Below are 25,392 nucleotides of genomic sequence, written 5' to 3'. Positions count from 1 at the left end.
TGGTGTTAAACTGTAGTCGGGAACTTTCAGAAAACTATCCATTTACTTCTAAATCAGTTTTTATACATATTCTGTAAGCTGTACTAATGTTTTTCTCTACATAATGTATCATTATAGACATCACTGGTAGCCTAAAGATAGTTTAAAACTTTTGACATTTTTTACCTGTAAAACATGATGAGCAAAAACTTATTCATCACAAAAACCTTTGATTCTACAAAATCTACTGTAATCAAGAAAATATAATTGTCTGTATTTATTCATGTGACCCATAATAAATACCTGCATTTATCTGGGATTTATTTATTTACTATTTCATATTTTAAAGCCCTTGGAGGGGAAGATCTCGTTTGTTGAGCTACATACGTCACAGTAAAAAGATTTAGTCATTTAAAACATGAGAATTAAAAAAAATGATGTTGATTTATCAAATGTTGCAGCACATTTCAGATCAGAGGTGCATGATAGCAGAAAGCAGATCTCCCTGCTCTGCATGAAATTCAGCAATGATTTGTTGAAATGATTAATAACATTCCAATAAGGGGTCTTCTGACAGACAGAGTAGGGAAGACCCTTTTTTCAATGAAAAATCTTTCTCATGCTCTACAATCAGTAAACTCTGTAACAAACATGATCTGTAATTGTTTCCAAACTCACCAGACGACTTCATGATTGGCTCAAGGATAGGACACAAAACACAGGGTTGTGGTAACTGTAATATGTCCTCAGGACACCTGAATGAAGACTTTGCTTTGGCTGAGAAATAAAAATGAGGTCAAGCAGGGTGTTCTTGTCTGTAGTGGCAGAGGTGATCAGCTGTGAATACCCTCTCAACTGAAACTGCTCCAGAATCTGTTTTCTTCCACTCTGCAACTGGTTCTCATTAAAATCTCCACACACAATGATTGGGTGACAGTCCATTATTTCAAGTGAATCTAAAAGACTTACCAGGTTTTGCATGAACGGTGTCAAACTGTAGTCAGGGGGTCTGTACACAACAGCAATGAGCGCAGGGAATGGAGCCTGAACCTTCAACACTAAGAACTCAAGATCAGTGACATTATGCAGATACTGTTTTACCTGAACCTGAAAATGATTCCTCAAATACACAACAACTCCCCCACCACTCCTGCTGGCCATGTGAGGAAAGTTTGTGTAGGACACATGTCTGTTGCGTTTGAACATTGTGTAGCCGTCCAAATGAAGACTGTCTGCAACAAAGGAGCCTTGGAGGTGAGACTCAGTGAGACACAAAACATCTGCTAAACACATTTCATGATGACTCTTGATGTCACTGATGTGAGATGGTAAACCCTCCGTATTGTGATGTATCAGTGTAAGAGTGTCAGGTCTGCTGGCTGTTTCTCTGACCTGAAGAAGAGGCATCATTTCCTCAACACTGGCTTGTCTCATGGTTTGGAGCGCTGCAGTTACCTCGGGATTGGCGTAAATCTTTTTCTCATCCAAGTCCTGTAAATAGAGTCCACTGAGAGACGTCACCCTGCTGAGAGCAACATAAGCCATACCTGGTTCGAAAATGTTCTTCATTGAAACTACAGCTGTCTGTGTTGTAAGACCCTGGGTTTTGTGAATTGTGCAGGCAAATGCTAGCTTTACAGGAAACTGTCTGCGTACCGCTCCTTTAAACTTCAGACTCTCCTCTGCTCTCTCAATGTAAACCAGATCATCAGATGCTGCATTAGAACTGCGGTTGTGTCTCATAGGCTGCCGGTTGTCCATTCTGAGGCCCAGTTTAATTATTTGTCCATCATTTTCAGATCTCACCACCTTTATCAGTATACCAAAAGCACCGTTAACCAAACCGTTTAGTGTATCCAAGTTTCTGGTCAGCATGACTCGAGCTCCTTCAGCAACATTCAGGGTGTCAGGTAAATCATTTCTCCCACCTGTAAATGGTTTGTCTCTTCGTGCCATTCTGCCTGTACATTTATCCTTCTGGAAATCGTCTGCATTGATGATTATAATGTTTGAATGAAGCTTCTTCAGGGTATCTGTGTTGTGGGATTCAACATTCTTGTTGGTGGCATAAATGTGTAAGACCTCAGTTGGACATTCTTCTGGTGCAGTCAAAGCCTGTGACAACAAATCTCTGTCGCACTGAGAAAGCTCATCTGTCTTTTCTTTGACTCTAATCCTGTTCAGCATCTCTGCAAACGCCACATCATCTTTCTGACGCATGATCTCGGTTAGAGTTATCATCTGAAAATGTTCCTGCCATAGGTCAATCTGTTCTGGATCATAAACACAGAGAGGTTTAGACTGTCGCACTGGTGGCAGCTGGTAAAAATCTCCAACAGCTAAAACTGACATTCCACCAAAAGGTCTCTGAGTGCCTTTGATTTGTTTCAGTCTTGCATCCACATAAGCAAAAAGGGGTTTTGAAACCATTGAAATCTCATCAATAACAATAATTTCAGCATTTATAAGCTCACATCTGACTTCATCCAGTTGGTTACCAAGTCCTTGAATGGGTGGTTTCAGACTCCTGGGTAGTTTCAGTAGAGAATGTAACGTAGAGCCACTGATAGAAAAAGCTGCTGTACCGGTAAACGAAGTCAGTAAAACAGTTGGATTTGATATGTCAGCTTCTTCTGCATTAGCAGGCAGTCTGCTCAGGATCTTTGATGCTTCAGAGTGAATACACTTAATCAGATGTGACTTTCCAGTTCCTGCACCACCGTTGATATAGAAGAAAAATGGATCTGGGTTCAAACCACAAACTCGCTGAATACACCAGTCTCTTATGGCATAGAACACGCAGGCCTGCTTCTGGTTCAGATTCTGATACATTACACGTACCACAGCTGGATCGACTGCAGGTTGTTCTCTGATGGCTCTGATCTCTGTTACAGCATCAGACTGACGACTGTAGTCGGGAACATTCTCCTGTTCGTTCTCATCATCAGAATGTCTCTCAGGAAGATTCTCATCACATTGCAACCTCACAACTTCAGATTCAGGAGCAAGATTACACCATTCATCAATCACAACATCCCTATTTTGTTCAAACTCTTCCAGTGCACTCTCAATATCCTCAGAGTTCTTCTCATACTTGTCTTTATTTCTCTTCACAACCCTTTTCACAGACTCACTGTGGTCTGAACATGGAAGTCGTACAAAACCTGAGTTGTAGAAGGACTGATAGGTTTGGAACCCTTGTGGTTTCAGTTCCTGCTCTGATCTGTGTGGAAGGTAAAGTCTCAACAGCCGTCCATAATATTGCTCAGGATCTTTTTCTTGTGAGCTGTGGTAATACCTGATTATAGCTGGTTTATCATTCTTTCGCCTTTGTACAAATCCAAGCTGGTTTAGAAGAGGAAGCACATCTTTTCCTTCATTTGGACCACTCACCAACCTGCACAAGGCAGCAAAATCAGCCAGTGACATTTCCTCATATTCTGGTGTCTCAGGTCTGCATTTGTATTTATCACTCAAACTTGTCATCCAAATATTACAGCTGTCGTGTGTTGTGGTTTCCAGATAGCTCATTGGGCGACTCATTTTTACTGGGTTATCATCTGTTGGTACAAATACAACACTGCGGGAACATTTTTTCATTTTTAGGCCACAGACTCGAGTCACACACTCCTGTGCGCTGATTTCTCTCTTTTTTGAGTAAGCCTGCATCACAGCTCTCATTTCATCACATTCATTGACCGTGTTCTTATCAGAGTTATCAATAACTGTCTTCAGGTATTCAGAGAGGCCAGATTCTTTCTTCGTTATATATTTACAGAGGTATTCTATACATGAATAGGCATTCAAAATTAATGAGACATCTAAATTAGAGTTCCAGGCTTCAAGCAGGTCTGGGTTGTAATTGTTGATCCAACACTCATTTGGGTCACGTTTGAGAATAAGAGCTGTTTTCTTGTTTATGTCCTGGAGGCATTGTTCATACTCATTCATTGTCAAGTTGCATCGTGACAGAATCTGCTCTATGGTGAGCGAAGCAGCTTCAGGTTCCTTCAGCAGGTTCAACAAAGGTCTGAGTTTGGCTTTTGCAGCTTCAGTGTCTGAATCCTCATCCTGTCTCACAATCATTGTTCTTGTGGCTGGTGGTTTTGGAAACCCAAATCTACAACCAGAGTTCACACTCTTAAAGCATGTCTTTGTGTGGTTTTTGCTGTGCTTTTGCAGTTCAGTGACTTTTTTGTGCAGTTCAGGTTGTTTTTCTGGATCAGGGAGCTTAGCTGAGATGTATCTGTCCACAAAGTCACAGACAGTTTGGTCATCATCCACATCTACTTCTACCTTTTCTCGAATCCACAGCAACATGTGTATATGCGGACTGCCTCTGTGCTGGAACTCAACTCTGTAAAAGTAATCAATGATCTCACCAAGGGGCTGTGCAGGAGAAAAAAGCAAATCTCTGAACAAAGCCTCAACACGCTTATCAAACATTCGCATGGTGGTTACTGGATTTGATCTTAGAATTTCACACTTTTCTGACCAGTCCAGGGCTTCGAAATCAACCTCTTCACCTTGCTGTCTCTTTATAGCTTGAATCACTTCAGGCCATCTCATCTCAGCAGCAGAGAAAGTGACAAAAAACTGAGGTGTTCCTATTTGACGGACCATACTGAATAGATCTTTGGTGGTTTTCTGCCAGTAAGCTGGAGTTCCTCTGAGTGGCTGCATAAATCTGATTGCATCTTTATTTCTTACCAGCTTCTCTACTTCTGTCTTACTTTGTAACATTCCTGATGTGATTTTGCGTCCATCTTTGGTCAAAGTTTTACCTTTCCTTAGCTGTATTGTCATGCTGGAATTAGCCAGGTGTATTTCAGTGACAAACTGTGAGAAAAACAGGTAATTTGTATCTTTAGCAAATCTTGCATCAATGTTGAAAAGCCTTGACTTGAAGTAAGCACTTGGTGTGAGCTTGAGACGTCTCTTTTCATCCAGTGTATTCTGACCAGTAGGAAACTGCACAGGAAATGCCATGGCTTCCAAATGAGGAGTTCTGAAGAAGCTAACAGGATTGTTTCTTTCTGCAGGAGCCACACAATATGTGTTATCAGTGAAAGAGAGAATCTCTTCTGAAATGTCTACAGGCTGCAGGCAGCTTTCTAGAGCAAAACCTCCATTGTTCAAATCACTTTCTGGTTCCTCAGGATTTTGTTCTTCTGGTTGTTCATCACAGGATTGCATATTAATAGCTTGTTCACTTTCAGACTCACTTTCACACAAAAGGGCATCTTTTTCATAGTTGTCAATTTCCATTAGATCTGCTTCATCATAATCATCACTTGCCATGCTGGCTTCATCACTGCTGTCATCATCAGGTAACGTTGGATCACAAAGCAATGCATCATCTCTGATAACAACATCTGTGTACTGTGGGTGAATTTGTTTGAGTTTACACAGGGCTTGGATCAGTTTAGACCAGGTGACAGTCTGGAACAGCTGATGGCCTTTATAGCACAGTCGTCTTTTCAACTTGATCCTCATTATCTGTGATTGGCTTCTGAGCCGAGGCAAAGAGTCAACTGTTTGTTGGACCTCAGATGGTACACACACCACATTACCACGTATGAGTCTCTGTCTCCCCTTTGGAAGAGGAATAATCTTAGCAAATGGTATGCATTTGGCAATCAGATGTCTCTCCAGAATGTTAAGATCACACAGTTCAGCTGGAATATCTTGCAGTTCTAAACCATTGACAGCAGCAAGCCTGGGCATGCATCCACTTTTCAGGGAACTGTGACACGTGTGACAGATATACTCTTTCTTTCTTTCAACAGGAAAGCTGCAGTGATCATGACATGCTTCATCACACACATGAACAAATTTACCAGTTAGACACTGCTGAGCTACAGTTTGGTGTTTTGAGTAATTTTCTCTTTTGCAGATTTTCACCTGATTAGGAAAAGAAGCTTTTAGACAAACAGTACAAACATAAGATGGTGCTGACTTAATGTTGGATCTGAAACGAGATATGGCCTCATTCATTAAACTGTTATCTGGATTAGACTGTAAACTCTCAGCTGGTCGATGCATTTGACGATATTTCCGTTTTATGTTCATTGCACATCTGATATTATGCATCTGCCTAAAAGAAAAACCGTTCCAATATTTTACTCTCATTCGTTCTCTCATATTGTCCTTGTGTTGTTGCTGAAATTGTCTCTCTTCTCCATAACGCTTAGTCATGTAAGATAGTTTTTTCTTTTTAAATTCTTCGCTTTCTTTATATAGGTTATATACATATGACCTCATGTAAGCTTTATGTTTTTCTCTGAATCCAGCACAAGTTCTGTAATTTCTTCTTATACGCTCTTTCTGCTTATCTCTGAATATGGGAGACTCTCTATATGTTCTTGTTATACGTTCCTTCTGCTTTTCTCTGAATAGGGGAGACTCTCTATATGTTCTTGTTATACGTTCCTTCTGCTTTTCTCTGAATAGGGGAGACTCTCTATATGTTCTTGTTATACGTTCCTTCTGCTTTTCTCTGAATAGGGGAGACTCTCTATATGTTCTTGTTATACGTTCCTTCTGCTTTTCTCTGAATAGGGGAGACTCTCTATATGTTCTTGTTATACGTTCCTTCTGCTTTTCTCTGAATAGGGGAGACTCTCTATATGTTCTTGTTATACGTTCCTTCTGCTGTTCTCTGAATAGGGAATTGTCTTTATATGTCCTTATGACACATTCTCTTTTTCTCTCTCTCATTTTAGCACTTTCTCTATACATCTTTCTAAAATGTTCTCTCTGTTTCTCCTTATAGGTAACATTTAATTTATACAGTTCATTTTTGTACAGACTCCTTTTCTGTCTCTGATCAGGATCATTACACTTCCTGGTTGAGTTTTTTTTCTTTGTCTTGAAGCTTTCATCAAACCTGTACATCTGCCTTTCTTTCTTTTTCTGATTTTCCTTTCTCTGTGGTAGTTTTTCTTGGGCTAATATTCTTCTCATTATTTTTCTCTTTTGCTGTTTATTATATTTCAGCAGTTTTTGTGAAAGTTCCTCTGTTATCTTAGTTGAACTGGAGGCAATGTTTGAATCATTCTGAGGAACAGAATCTGATGTTACCTGCGTTTCTCTCACAGAGGATGCAGGTGTTTCTTTTTCTAAATACTCAGAAGGAAGATGGTTTTTTTCAGTAGCAGCTGGCTCATTTGAATAATCCACTCTGGATGATGTCACTTCAGTGGTTAAAGTGTCTCTCACAGTCTTCTGTGTCTGGTCAATAGATGTTTGGGAGTTTATTTCATGAACAGCTTCATTTAAAGCTGGTGCTGGAACAGTTGTAGCTGTTTGTCTATTTTCATCAGCATCTCTTTGGTCAGCAGCGTTTCCACTGTGAAACTCGACAGGCTGTAGCTCATAAGTGCAGGATGGGGCGATGCTAAACATTCGGTACAAATGTTTGATCCTGTCAATCATGTCATTAAGACGTGTGAATTTCAGCATAACTGCAGTTCCACCACTTACAGCTAGCGACAATGGCATACCAGTAGACTTACGTGGGTGAGGGTCAAAATATGCATATTCACCTGAAGTCAGCCTGCAAACAGCGATGACTGTTCCTCCCATGACTAGCAAAGCGTAGCGAACGTCTGAAGCCAAACACTGTAGTCCTTGTTCAAGGCTCAGAAGGTGATCTGTACCATCAAATGTGCCGTAATGAGCTAACTGAGACATGTCGACTTGATACTCGTGTCTGCGGCTGGTGACCACTGTGGGAAGCTCATCGGTGGCTAGAAACACGCTGTTCACAAACCTCTTTCTGGCAACTGAATGCACGGCATGGCCTTTTTCCAACACACTGTTTAGATCTGCTCTGGTAATAAATTCATCCTCGTGTAAGAATGACAGAAAAACCAAACTGTTAGCCATGCATTGCTGATTCCGGTACTTTCCATACCTAGGAGAAGCCTGGCTTCGGGACGCACAGATGCTACTCACTCGTGGACGACTTTCACTGTTTGTAACTTGTACATGAGACTGTCCTGGAGCTTGTTCATCATGCTGTGTTTGTACAGTTACCTGGGGTTCAGTCTGGATTACCTGTATAACCTCAGGCTCTGGAACAGACACTGAGGGAACACCTCTCTTTACCACATCTGCATAAGACACTGTGGCTGTCTCACCATCATGCTGTGTTTGTACAGTTACCTGGGGTTCAATATGGATTACCTGTATAACTTCAGGCTCTGGGACAGACACTGAGGGAACACCTCTCTTTACCACATCTGCATAAGACACTGTGGCTGTCTGAACACTGCTCTGCACTTCAGTGCTGGGAAAAGTTGAAACACACACCTTTACCTGCTCACTGCTCTGAGAAACATTCACCTGTTCTTTCTCCTTCTGACGTCTAAGCTTCTGGGACTGAGACCTTTGACCTTTTCTTGGCATTTTGCTGAAGTACAACCTGGAGCTTATATGTGGTTATACACAAATATAAACAAAACTGAACCTTGAAACACAGAAAAACGTATAACTCCTCAAGTTACTGTTAAATCTGAGAAATGTACTATTATAATACTTTAAAACGTTTTTATGAATATATAAATAGACGTTAAAAAGGTGATTTGTACTCCAAACTCAAAATAAAGGAAATTCAAAGTTCTCTGGAAACAATTTGGTCCGTTTTATTGTAGCTCTTTTAGAAACTGTATAATTTCACTTAGATTTTTTAACCAGACTGATAAATAAGTACAACTTCTGTAAGATGATATGCAGAATAAATCTCAATCAACAGGCTATAATAAAAGTCTTAGCTCTTAAGGGAGTTTATGTAAATCTTTCAGATATCTAAAATTTAAATCAAATATATGGAGCTTTGGTGGTGTGGTGATAAGATGACAGGTGATGAGGATTCTTCAGCTGGATGTTCTGCAGCAGTCAGGAAACAGGAAGTCTGGGTCCTCAGGCACTTCTCAATGACAATACTAACTGAATACTTACACTGAGTAACAAAATGGGTTTGTCCTTAAATAATAATACTATAAACTTGCAGTCAAATGTTATAGCTAATGAAACAGACTAGCAAAATGTATTTGGATCTAATTTATTATTTATCTGAATGTATGTATTACAAAAGAACCAGATTATCTTATTACAAATAAACTTATAAAAAGGTGATATTTTATACAATGTATCAAAGTAAGCCAAACTAGCAGTGTTAATTCCAAAGTCTAATGCAAAATTAAAATGACTAATGTAGGGCTGTGTAAGTACGTTCTACTATAAGTTCTACTATAAGTTCTACTGTACTGTAATTCTACTACTGTATATTCAACTTGTAATTTCCAGCAAAATGACTGAATGTGAGAGAGCTTAATGACAGGAAAGAAGGAGCAGTGAGAGCAGAGATCTCTCAGAATTCTGAAACAGATCAAGTACTGGTACTTGGATTTCTGAAAACTTGGATTCTGAAAACTTGGATTTCTGAAAACTTGGATTCTCAAATTAGATAGAGCAGTAGAGATAGAGGGATACAAGATGGAATTGCTGTCAAATTAGATAGAGCAGTAGAGGATAGAGGGATACAAGATGGAATTGCTGTCAAATTAGATAGAGCAGTAGAGGATAGAGGGATACAAGATGGAATTGCTCAAATTAGATAGAGTCGGGAGAGTGATAGGATAGACAGAATTGCTTATAATGATAGAGAGAGAGGATCTTCTGGAGCAGGTCACCTGTAAGACACAAAAGGCCTGGAATTAGTCGTATTTCCAATATGCTTGGATTTACCATATTCTTCAGACTATATGGCACACCTAAAATCCTGTCATTTTCTCGAAAACATACAATGTGCCTAATGTATCGATTCTGGTTATGCTTACTGACCTCGAACAGGATTTCTGTGGTACACAGCGCTCAAAATTCTGTCAAATATTTTAGTAAGACTTTGGTAAGCTACAAAGCTGCGCTGCTTGATGTAATGTCAGAGCATTATGGCTACCATAGTCAGGACCCTCGCAGAGTAGTTCGTACAGTGCTTCAACATAACATTATGGTGTGTGTACAAGGACCTGGCACGTGCTAAGAGACATGCTTATGAAGCAGATTTTAAACTGATCAACCCATGAAGAGTTTGATGGATTTGTGGATGAGGAATGAACTGAAAAAGTGAGTGTATTGTTCTGTATTTTATGTGTTACAACTGAACAGTGTAGAGAGTTGTTGTGAATGACTTGAATAAAGTTTGACTTATCTGACTGTTTTGTTTGGCTTAATGTGCCTTACAAAGAGACTTGTTTATTGACATTATGCCTTATAATCTCAAAAATACAGTACATGTAGGGCTTTAAATACTAAAGAGTTCTACAGTAAATTATTAGACTGAACAGAATGACAATGTTTAACAAATGATGGTGGAACTGTTATAAGGACATTTTTACATTCTATTAAAACAATAAACTAAGTCTATAAACTCAAACCAAGACGTGCTGCTACAGTAACTTACTGTAAATATTATATGGTCCAAATAAACCCGCACACTGAGGTTACAGCAGACAGTTTCAGGCCTCCTGCTTTACACACTTTATATCCATTAAACTCAAAATTATTTATTGACTGGCCAAAAAGAACAAAAACTTTCTCACATTTGCCTAAAAACATCTTGATGATCAGCAAGAGCTGTGCGGACTCACTGTACTAAACTGAATCTTCTAAAGTGAGAGAAATATTTCAGAAAAACACCAGCATTAAAGTCAAACATGGTGCTGTTACTGTGATGTCCCAGAGTTCCCTTACTACTTCAGGACCTACATCAACTCATCAGGTCCTGAGCTTAAGTTTAATCACACTTGGGATCTGAAGCACACAAGCAAGTCCAACTGAATGTCTTGGTGTAGACTAATCAGAATTTCGACTTTAATGAAATTGAGATCCTTGAAATGATTTCAAAACACTATTTTGGACCTTAATTAAGACAACTGAAATTCAAACAGCAGTCGCTTTCTAAACTATCAGATTTGTGCCGTTCACACTGTCATACCATGATACCATCACTGATACCAACATGACAAAAACAATCTGATTTGATGTGCTTTCGCCTGCAGTGTGAACTGCACTCAGGTCAGTCACTCACGCAAAATACTTCTAGCCTTTTGACTTCATGCTAATTCATAAGTGGAATGAGAGAGAAAATAAAAATCGATAGCTGTGGTGCTCTTAAGTGTTTAAGGTACCACCTATACTCACACTTAAATCCACAAACATAAGGAGAAATCAAACAACTGCATAAAGTTATCTCTGACATTTAACTATGTTTGGACTTGATAAGCTATCAAAAATTAAAATCAGACATTAATGGGCTATTAAACTTCATTGACATTTTCTGGGGCAGTCAGTGGTCCTGTGTGGGGGCTTTGCTGCTACAGATTCTAAATCCTGACTATTTGTTTTTGCCCATGAGTGAATGGCAAGATGACACAAATAGCCAAACTACTATAAGTAAATTACTAAACATTACCATTACTGTCTACTTACCAGCAAAGGCAAAGCCAAAGATCTGTTCACTCTGTAACAGAAGACAAAGAACAAAAATACAGGATCAGACAACTCCAATCAGCATTAGAGTCAATACTGCATCACTCTCTGTAGTCAAAAACATTCTGGAAACTTCTTTGTTTACCACAGCTGGAATACAAACAACAACAACAACTCTCCTCTGTTTTCTTTTTCTGCACCCTAATAAAGACTATCATCTTCATAAAGGTATTTATGTAGCAAATGGATAAAACTAATATGTAGTTTTATCCATTTGCAATAAGTCACACAAGTTTCTGAGTCATGTAATGCTTCAAAGTTTAGGTTCAGTTACATAAGAGAGTAGATATCGTAACCAATGATTTGCTACACCTAGCACTGCACACATCATCAAATGGTGATGTCACAATTTAAAAGTAGGCAAAAATCACAAATGATAGCTTGTATGGAATGTTTGTAGGCTTTAACATTTGAGGTGGCCTGCATTCAAATTCTATTAACACAATAAAAACAAACAGAGTCTATAAACTTAGACCAAGTTGTGCTGCTACAATAACTTACTGTAAATATTATATGGTCCAACAAAACCAACACACTGAGGTTAGAGCAGACATTTTCAGGCCACTCTGTATTAATTTTGGCAAAATGAGAAATTTGGAGACAGCTAGTTTCTACACAGCAGTTTCTACATATTTCAGTCACATTTGGGGCATGTTTGATACACAGCAATAAGCACTCCACTAAATCTATGATAAACTTATCATAGCTGATATTAAGGCCTAATTAGCAAAATTTAGTATGATGATAATTTCTTTGTAGATCATGTCATGATAAAAAGAACAGAAGTGAGCGCTGTATCTGAGCTGTTGCATGTTAGTTCTTTGCTGGAGATTCCCACATTTCTTAAACAAACAAAGAAACAAACAAACATGACTTTCAGACAGTTCATCTTTTGTAAATTAGGCCAGGATTATTTTCAAAAAACAGCCTTGATAAAAATATCAAGCCACTATAAAATTTCTGATGTTTATGTTTTCATCCCATCTATATTTTGCAGGTCAATATGACAAATTACAAAAAGCAGTTTTCAGGCAGTGATTTAAGGGAAGAAGCTTTTGAAATCCACAATGCCCTACCACCAGTGGTCTCAAACTCTGGTCCTTAAGGCCTGGTGTCCAGAACCTTTTCTATGTGTCCCTGTTGCAACACACCTGAATAACATTAGTAGGTCATTAGCAAAACTCTACAGAACTTGGCTGCATGCTGAGGTGGTAATTCAGCCATTTGATTCATGTTATAGCAGCTCATGAGTGAATGAACATGATGTAATAAAAGTACTTTTAGAAGTACATTTTTTCAAACACTTAAATTTTAGTAGTTTTAGGGGATGCCACTTCAGCATACAGTCAAATTCTATACTCTTACTAATGACCTACAAATGTTATTCAGGTGTTTTGTAACAGGGACACGTGGAAAAGCTTCAGGACACCGGCCCTTGAAGAGTGGAGTTTGAGACCCCTGACCTATGTGAATATTTAATTGTCCCTAAACTGCTAGTCGTGAGCTGCTGTAATGTGAAACAAACAGATATAGTTCTGTAAAGGTTTACAAAGAGATTTCTAAGGATTTGGAGACCCCAGAAAACAAAAACCCTCCCAGATGTTGTAGCTGAACAGGCAAAAACAAGTTGCCTAATAATATCTCGATGATAAACAAGAGCTGTGCTGACTAACTGCACTAAACTGAATCATCTATAGTGAGAGAAAAACACCAGCATTAAAGTCAAACATGGTGCTGTTACTGTGATGTCCCAGAGTTCCTTTACAACTTCAGGACATTCAGGACCATGAAATCATCAGGTCCTTGGCTTAAATTTAATCACACTTAGGATTTGCACCAGTAAATTGATCTGAAGCACACAAGCAAGTCCAATTGAATGAATGAAACAAAACTCTTGGTGTAAACTAATCAGTCTGGACTTTAATGAAATTAAGATACTTGGTATGAGTTGAAAACCCTATATTGGGCCTTAATTAAGACTTTTTTCTTTTCTTGACTGTCCTGTTTGGATCTAATTAAGACAATTCTGAAATGATAGTGGACCTAAATCCCCCAGTGATCTAAACCAGTCATTACCAGTTACTGTAAATACTTGATGGTAATTGTTGCTATCAGGGCATCCACATGTGGGTATTAGAGACCAACATGTTTTTACATTAGACCAGGTTGTTCTGGTTCAAAAATGAAATCATCACTTTAAAACTGCTTTTTGTATTTATCCAGGTGATCCTTGTTAGATGATTTGAAACATGTGGAAAAAGCATAAACAAAATAAATCTGCAAGGAAGAAAGACCTTTCTCAGCACTGTACCGCAGACAAAACCTGTACTTACCAGACTTGAGACGATCAGATCAGTATCCTAGAGAAAGGAAACACATCAGATCACTGTTTAATAACTTACACTGTTGAACCTCTTCACACACAATCCAATTTACTGTGACATGAAATAACAAGTAAAATCCTCAATTTCTTCAAGCCTTTATGAACTCACTGTAGTCTGAAGAGGACAAACTTTAGTTACAGACTCTCACATGGCGATAACATGTGTAATAAAGGCATGCTTACTACAGAAGTGCCAAGAAGAAGCACCAATATTTGTTGGTACAGATTATGGCTTTTTAGCTCCATCATTTTCTATCACAAGTTTGTGCTTAATAAAGTGCGGAAAAACCACAACTGTTGACCGCATTTCAGATTAAATGTTGAATACCATTAAAAAAAAAAAAAAAAATAGAATCAATGGAAAACCCTCATCAGGTTTTAGTTCTGATCTGAATATGTAAATCCTAAAATACATGTAAATTTTGACATGTCATAGTAACAACAGTGGCACACCTTTTTTGCAATTAAAATTTCTTAAAATATATAATAAACAGTCCTTCCATTGTACCTGTTGGCAGGAATCTTTTTGTATTTTGCAATATTTCCCTTTTATATATAATTTTCACACACATTGTATCAAGCAAATTATTAAGAAACTAATTTAAACTTAGTGTATATAAATTACACACAGGCTTAACATACACAACATTGCCTACTCACAACTCTGGTTCTCTTAATTTTTTATTATTGCTTAAATGTTCAACCTACCACTTCTATTCAGTCAGGCAAAAATACTTCTATAGTGGTCTGACTTTAATGTAATACATAAGCAGAATATGAGTGAAGATATAAATCAACAACTGTGGTGCTCTTAAGTGTTTAAGCTACCACTTACACTAACTCACCTAAAATGTGTTCATAGTTGTGTCTGCTACGTAAATCCACAAACAAATGGAGAACATGAACAGCTGTATAAAAACAGTTGTTCGTGTTGAAACATAAAAATCAGACTTAAATGGCCTATTAAACTTCAGGGACAGTCAGAGGTCACGTGTGGGGACTTTGCTGCTACAAGGTATAAATTCTGACCATTTGTTTTTGCCCATCAGTAAATGGTAATGTCACAAAAACCAAACTACGTTAGGTAAATTGCTAAACATGTTACACAGTGACAATGTCATATTACTGCAGTTACAATTGCTGCTTACTTACCAGCAAAGGCAAAACCGAAGTTCTGTTTCACTCTGTAACAAAATAACAAAAATACAGAATCAGACAACTGAAATCAGCATCAGAGTCAATACTGCATCACAATCTGTAGTGAAAAAAAAATCTGTAAAATTCTTTGTTTACAACAGCTTTACTATAAACACCCCATCTTCTCTTTCTGCACCTTATTAAAGATTTGGGTCTTTATTAAGGTGATGTGTCGTTTTATCAATCTGCAATAAGCCACAGAAATTCCTCATTAACCTAAAGCTCTTATACGTTGGTGCTATTACATAACACAGCAGATACCACAAGCAATGATTTGCTCGCACTGCACACTTGATCAAATGATAACATCACAGTTTCAAAGCATGCAACAATCACAAATGATACTTGATACTATAAATGCTTGATGGTAGTTCTTGCTATCAGGGCTTCCACAGCTGGGTATTAGAGACCAGCATGTTCTTCACATTAGAACAGATAGCTCTGGTTTGGTTTTCTCTGCTTCATACGTGAAATCATCACTTTAAAAATGCTTTTTTGTATTTATTCATATCATCCCTGTTAGATGATTTGAAACATGTGACAAAAAAGCATGCACAAAATAAATCTGCAAGGAAGAAAGACTTTTCCCAGCACTGTACCTCAGACAAAATGAACTCACTTTAGTTAGGCAAAATTTAATTGCAGAGTCTCAAATGGCCTTAACATGTGTAATAAAAACAATAATTACTACAGAAATGCTTTGATAAGCCTTTAAAATTAAAATTAGACATAAATGGCCTATTAAACTTCAGGGACATTTTAGGGACACTCAGAGGTCTAGTGGGGGGCTTTACTGCTTATAAATCCTAAAATGTGTTTTTGCCCATGAGCAAATGGCAAGATATCACAAAAAGCCAAACCATTGTATGTAAATTGCTAAACATGTTACACAATCCCAATTTCATATTGCTTCAGTTACAATCACTGTTTACTCACCAGCAAAGGCAAAACCAAGCTTTATTTCACTCTGTGTAACAAAAGACAAAGAGCAAAAATACAGGATCAGAAAACTCAAATCAGCATCAATACTGCATTACTCTCTGTTGTCAAAATGATTCACTAAACTTCTTTGTTTACTACAGCTGGAATACAAACAACTCTCCTCTGTTTTCTTTGGTCTACATCTCATTTAAGATTGCAAAACACTCATACATGAAAAACTGCACGATATTTTTTTAAGTCTTTAATATTTGAGGTGGTCTGCATTCAAACTCTACTTCCTAAAATATTATCAACTGCACATAGTATCATTAAATATGCTGTAGTTTTAAAATAAATATCTATGTACCATACTAATAATAATATACTGCCATATTTTATTTATGTGAAGGTGGGCTATTGTTTATTTCATTAATTTTCCACAAAGTGAGAATTTAAACTGTGCTGCAGATTTAGGTTGGCACAAACAAGCCTTTGTTAAACAGTTCTTAAAAATTAAAGTCTCCTGTTTAGGAGTTCTTATTATTCTTGAGCTATGTACACAGGTACTTTTGAAAATGGAGATTTTCAATGCGTTGCACCTTTCGTCCACACTTAAACGGCGTTTTCGGTGACTAAAAAAACGGAAATTTCTAAAAACGCCTGCCAGGATATTTTCGAAAACTCCGTTTTTGCATTTACGTGTGGAAGAGAAAAACGGAGAAAACGCAGTGTCAAAGATGTGCGCCTTTTTTGACGTCACACTGTGCGCCACGTTATTGTTTCGGTGAAATGCATTTCTTGAATATGGTTACTGTTAATTGTCCTCTCTGCAGTGTTTAAATGCTTACATATACACACACAGTTACTGTCCCTCTGCACACATGACTCGGTTCTGCTTTTATGCCCCATCTTCCTTTGCTATTTCCCACCGAGGCTTCTAGACTTCTGATTGGCAAACATTTCTACAGGTTAGGAATATATCGCCACCTGTTGCTTTGGCATGTTCCTAGCAGCGTTTTCCTTCATTTCTGCATTTACGTGTGGACGGGATTGTTTTTTAAAACGAAAACGGAAAATCTTAGTTTTCAAAAATACCCATGTATGTGGGGACATGGCCTATGTTTAATCCTCAGTTTCTCCCCCCTCCTTTCTCTTAATTAACCCACAAGACCTGCACACAAGTGACTCTTTTTCTCCCGTGTTCGGTCAGAGGCGGTAAAATGGCTCCTTTGATCTTGCCGACAGCTGACACTGAATGGGGGTTCTTTCGAAACTTTACAGCATAAAGAATGAGGCTGTTTTAACTAACTGATTTGTGAAGAGAGCTAACTGCACCTTATTTAACAGACTGAAAAACGAACACACCAAATGTAATTAATAAAACAACACAATAACCATGGTTTACAGTCAAATGAATTATCTTCATTTCACACTGGGCTCATAAGAGCGCTAGTCGTTAGCATTGGGTTGTTAGCGTTAGCTCACCAAACACCGCTTTTACATACAAAAATGACAATTTTTCACTAAAAAGCAACCATTGTGTTACTTTATTATGACTTATACCTCGGCTGGCTTTATAAATCACTAACACGAACTCGTTAAATCGTGCAAACAGAGTATAGACACTTAGGAGAGCAGAGGAGAAACAGAGCAGCAGCACTTACCGAGAGCGGACTCAACGAAGTGTGCGGAGAGGCGGATGTCAGCCAGTCAGGTAAAAGGAGAGGCGTTCACGGGTAGTAGGAAATTCCAGTATTACACACAATATGCATTGCAAACATCAAAAATGTAGCTAATTTTAAATATTTTATACAATATTTATTTGCTACAGAAAAAAACTAGCAGAACTTAAATTCTATAAGTCGAATAAATATTATTAGAAGGCTCTTCTCCTGAACACCAACACCAAATAGCTGGTGATAGAGTTCACCAGACCTAAAAAACAAACAGACAACCAGTCCAGGACAGTCGGCAAAGATGTTTTAAAGACAATATATTAATATATATATAAACCTTATCCAGTAAGGATTCCCTTTAAACAAATGACCATAATTTCCTAACGTTAGGGGCTAGAATGGTCATTCTTACACCGTTTTGTTCAGAAGAGATGGGGGAATCGTCAAGTGTTGACAATTTATCATTAAAATGTGAATTTTTAGAGATATATGACATGGATGACTGGTTGGCTTAGAAGCCACGAAGGCCCCAATATGGAAATTTGAATGCCTCAGCCCACATATATGATTGGCTGGCTGGGAAGCCCTGATTTGTAAATTTGAATGTCCCATCCCTAAGATATGATTGGCAGGCTGTCTCAGTCATCACAGAGGATTGGCTGTCTTGGGACCTGACAGAAATATATAGAAATAGTATGATTAAGCATAAATACTACATTTAGTAGAAATACTATGTTTTAGCACAAATGGTATAAAATTTCAGAAATACTATAATTTAGCAGAAATACTATATTAAGCACAAATCCTATAAAAAGCAGAAATATTATATTAAGCAATATAAATATCCTATAAAAAGCAAAAATACTGTACTATGATTTGGTAGAAAAACTATAATTAATCAGAAATACTATATTTGGCAGAAATACTATATTTAGCAAAAATCTTATAAAATAGTAGAAATAGTATCATTTAGCACAATAGTAAAAACTTAAACAGAAAAATTGGAAAAGCAAAATGGACAGCTGAAAAAATGCTGAAGATGCTGAGGGTCCCTCAAATATACTTGTTAAATGAAAAAAGAAAAACAGCAAAAAAAAAAACTATAACAGCCACACAATCACAAATGTGGACACATATGGAAACACACATGCACAGAGAGACACACACACAAGATCCAATTCAGTCAACCAGTCTAAATATATTGAATTTGAATCTTACAATGAGATTCTCCCATAAAAGGTATCTCTCTCTCTCTCTCTCTCTCTCTCTCTCTCTCTCTGTAACACACACACACACACACACACACACACACACACACACACACACACACAGGGAGAGAGAAGCAAGTTTCAAGGTCAGTCAAGCAGCCTGGGAGCTGCTAAACAGGTGCACGCAGCACAGAGAGACACAGGATTTTTGCAGTCTATTTCTCATAGTGAGGATTCCCCTCCAACATATTGGCCATAATTACCTAACCTTAGGGGCTAGAGCAGTCGTTCTTAGACAGTTTTGTTCAGAACAGATAGGGGAATCATCAAGTGTTGTCTATTTAAAACAAAAATGTGAATTTCTAGAGATATATGACATGGATGACTGGTTAGCTTAGAAGCCACGAAGGCCCCAATATGCAAATTTGAATGTGCCAGGTCTCAGATATGATTGGCTGGCTGGGAAGCCGTCCAGGTCCTGATATGTGAATTTGAATATTACAGTCCTTACAGAGGACTGACTCCCTGGGGACCTGGCAGAAATATATAGAAATACAATGATTACCCAGAAATACTGCATTTAGTAGAAATACTATGTTTTAGCACAAGTAGTATAAAATGGCAGAAATACTATAATTAAGTAGAAATACTATATTAAGTAAAAGTCTTATAAAATAGCAGAAATAGTATGATTTAGCAGAAATGCTGTATTTAGCATAAACCTCATAAAATAGCAGAAAAAGTATGATTTAGCAGAAATGCTGTATTTAGCACAAATCTTATAAAATAGCAGAAATAGTATGATTTAGCAGAAGTGCTGTATTTAGCACAAATACTGTAAATCAGCAGAAATGCTATGACTTAGCACAATAGTAATAACTTAAATAGAAAAATTGGAAAAGCAAAATGGACAGCTGAACAAATGCTGAACATGCTAAGGGTCCCTCAAATGTAATTGTTAAATGAAAAAAAATCAGCAAAAAAAAGTATAACAGTCACACAATCACAAAGATGGACAAATATAGAAACACACAAGCACAGAGAGACACACACAGGATCAAATTCAGTCAACCAGTCTAAATATATTGAATTTAAATCATACAGTAAGATGCTCCCATAAAAAGGCTCTCTCTCTCTCTCTCTCTCTCTCACACACACACACACACACACACACACACACACACACACACACACACACACACACACACACACACACAGGGAGAGAAAACCAAGTTTCTAGGTCAGTCCAGCAGCCTGGGAGCTGCTAAATTTGAATCCACCAATCAGAGAGGCTCTGTGCTTTTTCCCGCCAAAACAGGTGCACCTCTTTTTACACACACGCAGCACAGAGACAGGATTTGTGCAGTCTATTTCTCATAGTCAGGACTCCCGTCAAACAAATGGCCATAATTTCCTAACCGTAGGGGCTAGAACAGTCATTCTTACACCGTTTTGTTCAGAAGAGATGGGGGAATCTTTCAGTGTTGACAATTTATCATTAAAATATGAATTATTAAAGTTATTTGACTTCTAATGCACAATATCTGAGTAGAGGCGAAGGGAAAACTGCCCTGACTTGCTCTCGAACAAAGCTTTGTAACTCTAAATCTATTTGGAGTATCGATATCATTCTTTCACCGTAAGAGACAGCAGGCTTTGGTGAACAGTCATGGAAATTTTCAGGTCTCTGTGGAAATCCAACAAAAAGTTATGACGAGAGAAAAAAGTGGTTCATTTCCAGAGTTTGAAATCTGAAGAAAACTGAGCAAAGGACGAATTTCCTACCCTCAAACAAGTCTAACTCATTTCAGAACGGTAATAGGTGAGAAACAAATTCATGAATTGTGAGCGTCAGGAGTGTCTGAAGATATACTGGGACAAGCCTCATGTTTTAACTTCGCTTCGTTAAGGAGATATGACGATTCGAATATGCCTCTCATGACAGAAATCAAGCGGTGATTTTGAGCAAACTCTCCATTGACTTTGTATGGAGACTTTTCCGAGCTTGTGTTTGTCTGAGGGGATTTGGCAAAATTCTTTAAATCCCACAACAATGACAGTGACATTTTCTGAAAGCCAGCAAAAATACCTACGTTTTGATGTATAATTTGTGTGGGTTGAGTGAAAATTGAGCGAGTAGCAAGAAGTTGTTCGGACATGAAGAGAAGACTGCAAAACCTTCAGTGTCACACTGGAAGCCCAGACCATAGCAACCATAACAACGCATGTATTTTGTGAAAAATCACAAAAATGAAACTCAAAACTTTAAGTGGCATAAAAGTAAAACGGTAAAAGATTTGAAAAAGCTGACTTATACCTGAATAGCCCAATAATTTGAGAACATTTTAAAGTTTGAATGGTTGTTCTACGTGTAAATATGAGGAAGTAGTTAAGTTTCAAAAACAAGCAAATTTTAGCAGAATTGCGGAAGTTTCCCATTCATTTCAATGGGACAAATTAAAGGAAAAAAGCTTAATATTTTAAAAAGTATAATAGTGAAAAATACCAAAAGATATAGCGTAAATTAGCAGAAATAGCAGAATAGTTTAAAATTTGAACGGTGAAAATCGGCTGAAAATTGTGGAAGTAGTTAAGTGCCAAAAAGTGTACGGAACGCAACTAGAATAATAATAATAATAATAACTAGAAAAATTTGCATTTCCTGCGAAAATGCAGTGTGGATGCTGGAACGCTGAAGCTGTCTGCTGAAACTAGCTGAAAAAGCTGAAAAGTTGCAGAAATTGTAAAAACTTTGCTGAAGCAAAGGAACTTTGCTAAAATGTAGTAAATTAACAGAACTGTAATATCTTAGCGGAAACATAATACTTGGCAGAATTACAATAGCATAGCAGAACTTAGCAGAAATATTGTAACTTACCAGAAACACGATAACTTCTCAAAAATACAAGAATTTAGGAGAAATAGTATAAGATAACAGAAAGAATATATTTAGCCAAACATTCTTGAACATTACAGAAATACTATGATTTAGAAAAACAGTACAACATAGAAGAAATGCTGTGATTTACCAGAGACACTGTAATATACTATGAATATTGTAATTTTATATAAATACTATGTTTTAGCAAAAATACTCCAGTTTAGCACAAATATTATAACATAGCAGAAATACTATTCTATAGCAGAAATGCTATATTTAGAAAGAAAAATATAATATAGTAGAAATACTATGATTTAGCAGAAATCCTACAATATAGCTTAATAACAAAGATTTAGAACAGATACTATGATTGAGCAGAATAGTAATAACTTAAGTGGAAATATTGGAAAGGTAAAATGACAAGCTGAATAAAAAGGAACATGGTTAAGTTTGCTCAAAACTAATTTTTGTTCACCTCTGAAAAAATAAAATTAAAATACATTTAGAAAAAAAAACAAATAAGAACAGCCAACAGATACATACAAAATCAAATATGGATACACAAATCACCAAATACACACAAAATCAAATATGGATACAAAAATGTACACAGAGCGACACACAGAATGGGTCTATGCCAGTCAACCCGTCTGAATATATTATATTTTTATCCAACAATGAGATGCTGCCCTAAAAAGGGTCTTTGTGTGTGTGTATGTGTGTGTGTCTCTCTCTCTCTCTCTCTCTTTCACACACACACACACACACACACACACACACACACACACAGCAGCAAGCGAACAGGGGCTGTTAACAGCATGTTTCTAGGTCAGTCAAACAGCTGTGAGCTTCTCAATTTGAATCCACCAATCAGAGAGGCTGTGTGCTTTTTCCCACCAAAACTGGTGCACTAAGTGCAGGCTTTTACACATGCAGCACAGAGAGAGACAGGATTTTTGAACAGATTTTCAAACAAACAGCCATGAATTCCTAACCGTAGGGGCTAAAACGGTCATTTTTAGACCGTTTTGTTCAGAAGAAATGGGGGAATCTTGAAATGTTGACCATTTAAAATAAAAATATGAAATATTATAGATATATGACATAGATGATTGGTTGGCTTAGAAGCCACGAAGGCCCCAATATGCAAATTTGAATGTGCCAGCCCTCAGATATGATTGGCTGGCTGGGAAGCCATGAAGGCAACAATATGCAAATTTGAATGTGCCAGCCCTCAGATATGGTTGGTTGTCTTAGAAGCCATGAATGCCCCAATATGCAAATTTGAATGTGCCAGCCCTCAGATATGATTGGCTGACTGGGAAGCCATGAAGGCAAAAATATGCAAATTTGAATGTGCAAGCCCTCAGATATGATTGGTTGTCTTAGAAGCCATATAAAAAGCAGTAAAACTGTACTATGATTTGGTAGAAAAACTATAATTAATCAAGAATACTATATTTGGCAGAAATACTATTTTTTTTTAGCAGAAACACTATATTTAGCATAAATGTTATGAAATAGCAGAAATAGTATGATTTAGCAGAAATGCTGTATTTAGCACAAATCTCATAAAATAGCAGAAATAGTATGATTTAGCAGAAATGCTGTATTTAGCACAAATACTGAAAAGCAGCAGAAATGCTATGACTTAGCACAATAGTAATAACTTAAATAGAAAAATTGGAAAAGCAAAATGGACAGCTGAAAAAATCCTGAACATGCTAAGGGTCCCTCAAATTAAAAAAAAAAAAAGTGTAACAGTCACACAATCACAAATATGGACACATATGGAAACACACATGCACAGAGAGACACACACAGGATCAAATTCAGTCAACCAGTCTAAATATATTGAATTTAAATCATACAATAAGATACTCCCATAAAAAGGCTCTCTCTCTCTCTCTCTGTCACACATACACACACACACACACACACACACACACACACACACAGCAGCAGCAGCAGCAGCATCAGCAAGTGAAGAGGGGCTGTTAACAGCATGTTTCCAGGTCAGTCAAACGGCTGTGAGCTTCTTAATTTGAATCCACCAATCAGAGAGGCTGTGTATTTTTCCCACCAAAACTGGTGCACTAAGTGCAGGCTCTTACAGCACAGAGAGAGACAGGACTTTTGCAGTCTATTTCTCATAGTGAGGACTCCCCTCAAACAAACAGCCATAAATTCCTAACCGTAGGGGCTAAAATGGTCGTTCTTAGACTGTTTTGTTCAGAAGACATGGGAGAATCTTGAAATGTTGACCATTTAAAATAAAAATATGAAATATCATAGATATATGACATAGATGATTGGTTATCTAAGAAGCCACGAGGGCCCCAATATTCAAATTTGAATGTGCAAGCCCTCAGACATGATTGGTTGTCTTAGAAGCCATATAAAAAGCAGTAAAACTGTACTATGATTTGGTAGAAAAACTATAATTAATCAAAAATACTATATTTGGGAGAAATTGTATTTTTTAGCAGAAACATTACATGTAGTAAAAATCTTATGAAATAGCAGAAATAGTATGATTTAGCAGAAATGCTGTATTTAGCACAAATACTGAAAAGCAGCAGAAATGCTATGACTTAGCACAATAGTAATAACTTAAATACAAAAATTGGAAAAGCAAAATGGACAGCTGAAAAAATGCTGAACATGCTAAGGGTCCCTCAAATGTAATTGTTAAATGAAAAAAAAATCTGTAAAAAAAAGTATAACAGTCACACAATCACAAAGATGGACACATATGGAAACACACAAGCACAGAGAGACACACAGGATCAAATTCAGTCAACCAGTCTAAATATATTGAATTTAAATCATACAGTAAGATGCTCCCATAAAAAGGCTCTCTCTCTCTCACACACACACACACACACACACACACAGGGAGAGACAAGCAAGACTCTAGGTCAGTCAAGCAGCCTGGGAGCTGCTTAATTTGAATTCACCAATCAGAGAGGCTGTGTGCTTTTTCCCGCCAAAACTGGTGCACCAAGTGCAGGCTTTTACACACACAGACACAGAGAGAGACAGGATTTCTGCAGTGTATTTGTCATAGTGAGCGTTCCCCTCAAACAAATGGCCATAATTTCCTAACCGTAGGGGCTAGAACGGTCATTCTTACACCGTTTTGTTCAGAAGAGATGGGGGAATCTTAAAGTGTTCACGATTTATCATTAAAATATGAATTATTAAAGATATTTGACTTGTAATGCACCATAACTGACCAGAGGCGAAGCAAAAACTGCCTTGACCTGCCCTCAAACAACGCTTTCTAACTCTAAATCTATTTGGAGTATCGATATCATTCTTTCACCGTAAGAGACAGCAGGCTTTGGTGAACAGTCATGGAAATTTTCAGGTCTCTGTGGAAATCCAAAAAAAAGATATGACGAGAGAAAAAAGTGGTTCATTTCCAGAGTTTGAAATCTGAAGAAATCTGAGCGAAGGATGAATTTCCTACCCTCAAACAAGTGTAACTCATCTCAGAACGGTAATAGGTGAGAAAATAACTCTTGAATTTTGAGCGTCAGTACTGTCTGAAGATATACTGGGACAAGCCTCATGTTTTAACTTCGC

General features: G+C 37.5%; 1 long non-coding RNA gene across 1 annotated transcript in view; it reads right to left on the bottom strand.

Moving 5' to 3' along the window:
• The window catches only part of LOC134634253 (uncharacterized), a 128,939-nt gene extending 113,831 nt beyond the window's left edge, over positions 1–15,108 (bottom strand). Inside the window, exons 1-2 of the long non-coding RNA XR_010094824.1 lie at positions 15,071–15,108; positions 13,869–13,895 (exon numbers count right to left, since the gene is read on the bottom strand). This is a non-coding gene — a long non-coding RNA (uncharacterized LOC134634253). The remainder of the gene's footprint in view (positions 1–13,868; positions 13,896–15,070) is intronic.
• Positions 15,109–25,392: the final 10,284 nt, after the last annotated feature.

This window comes from Pelmatolapia mariae, linkage group LG9, assembly GCF_036321145.2.
Source record: "Pelmatolapia mariae isolate MD_Pm_ZW linkage group LG9, Pm_UMD_F_2, whole genome shotgun sequence".
In the NCBI taxonomy this organism is placed as follows: domain Eukaryota; kingdom Metazoa; phylum Chordata; class Actinopteri; order Cichliformes; family Cichlidae; genus Pelmatolapia; species Pelmatolapia mariae.
Note: the sequence above shows the minus strand (reverse complement) of the source record. Positions and strands in the feature narration are given on the sequence as shown.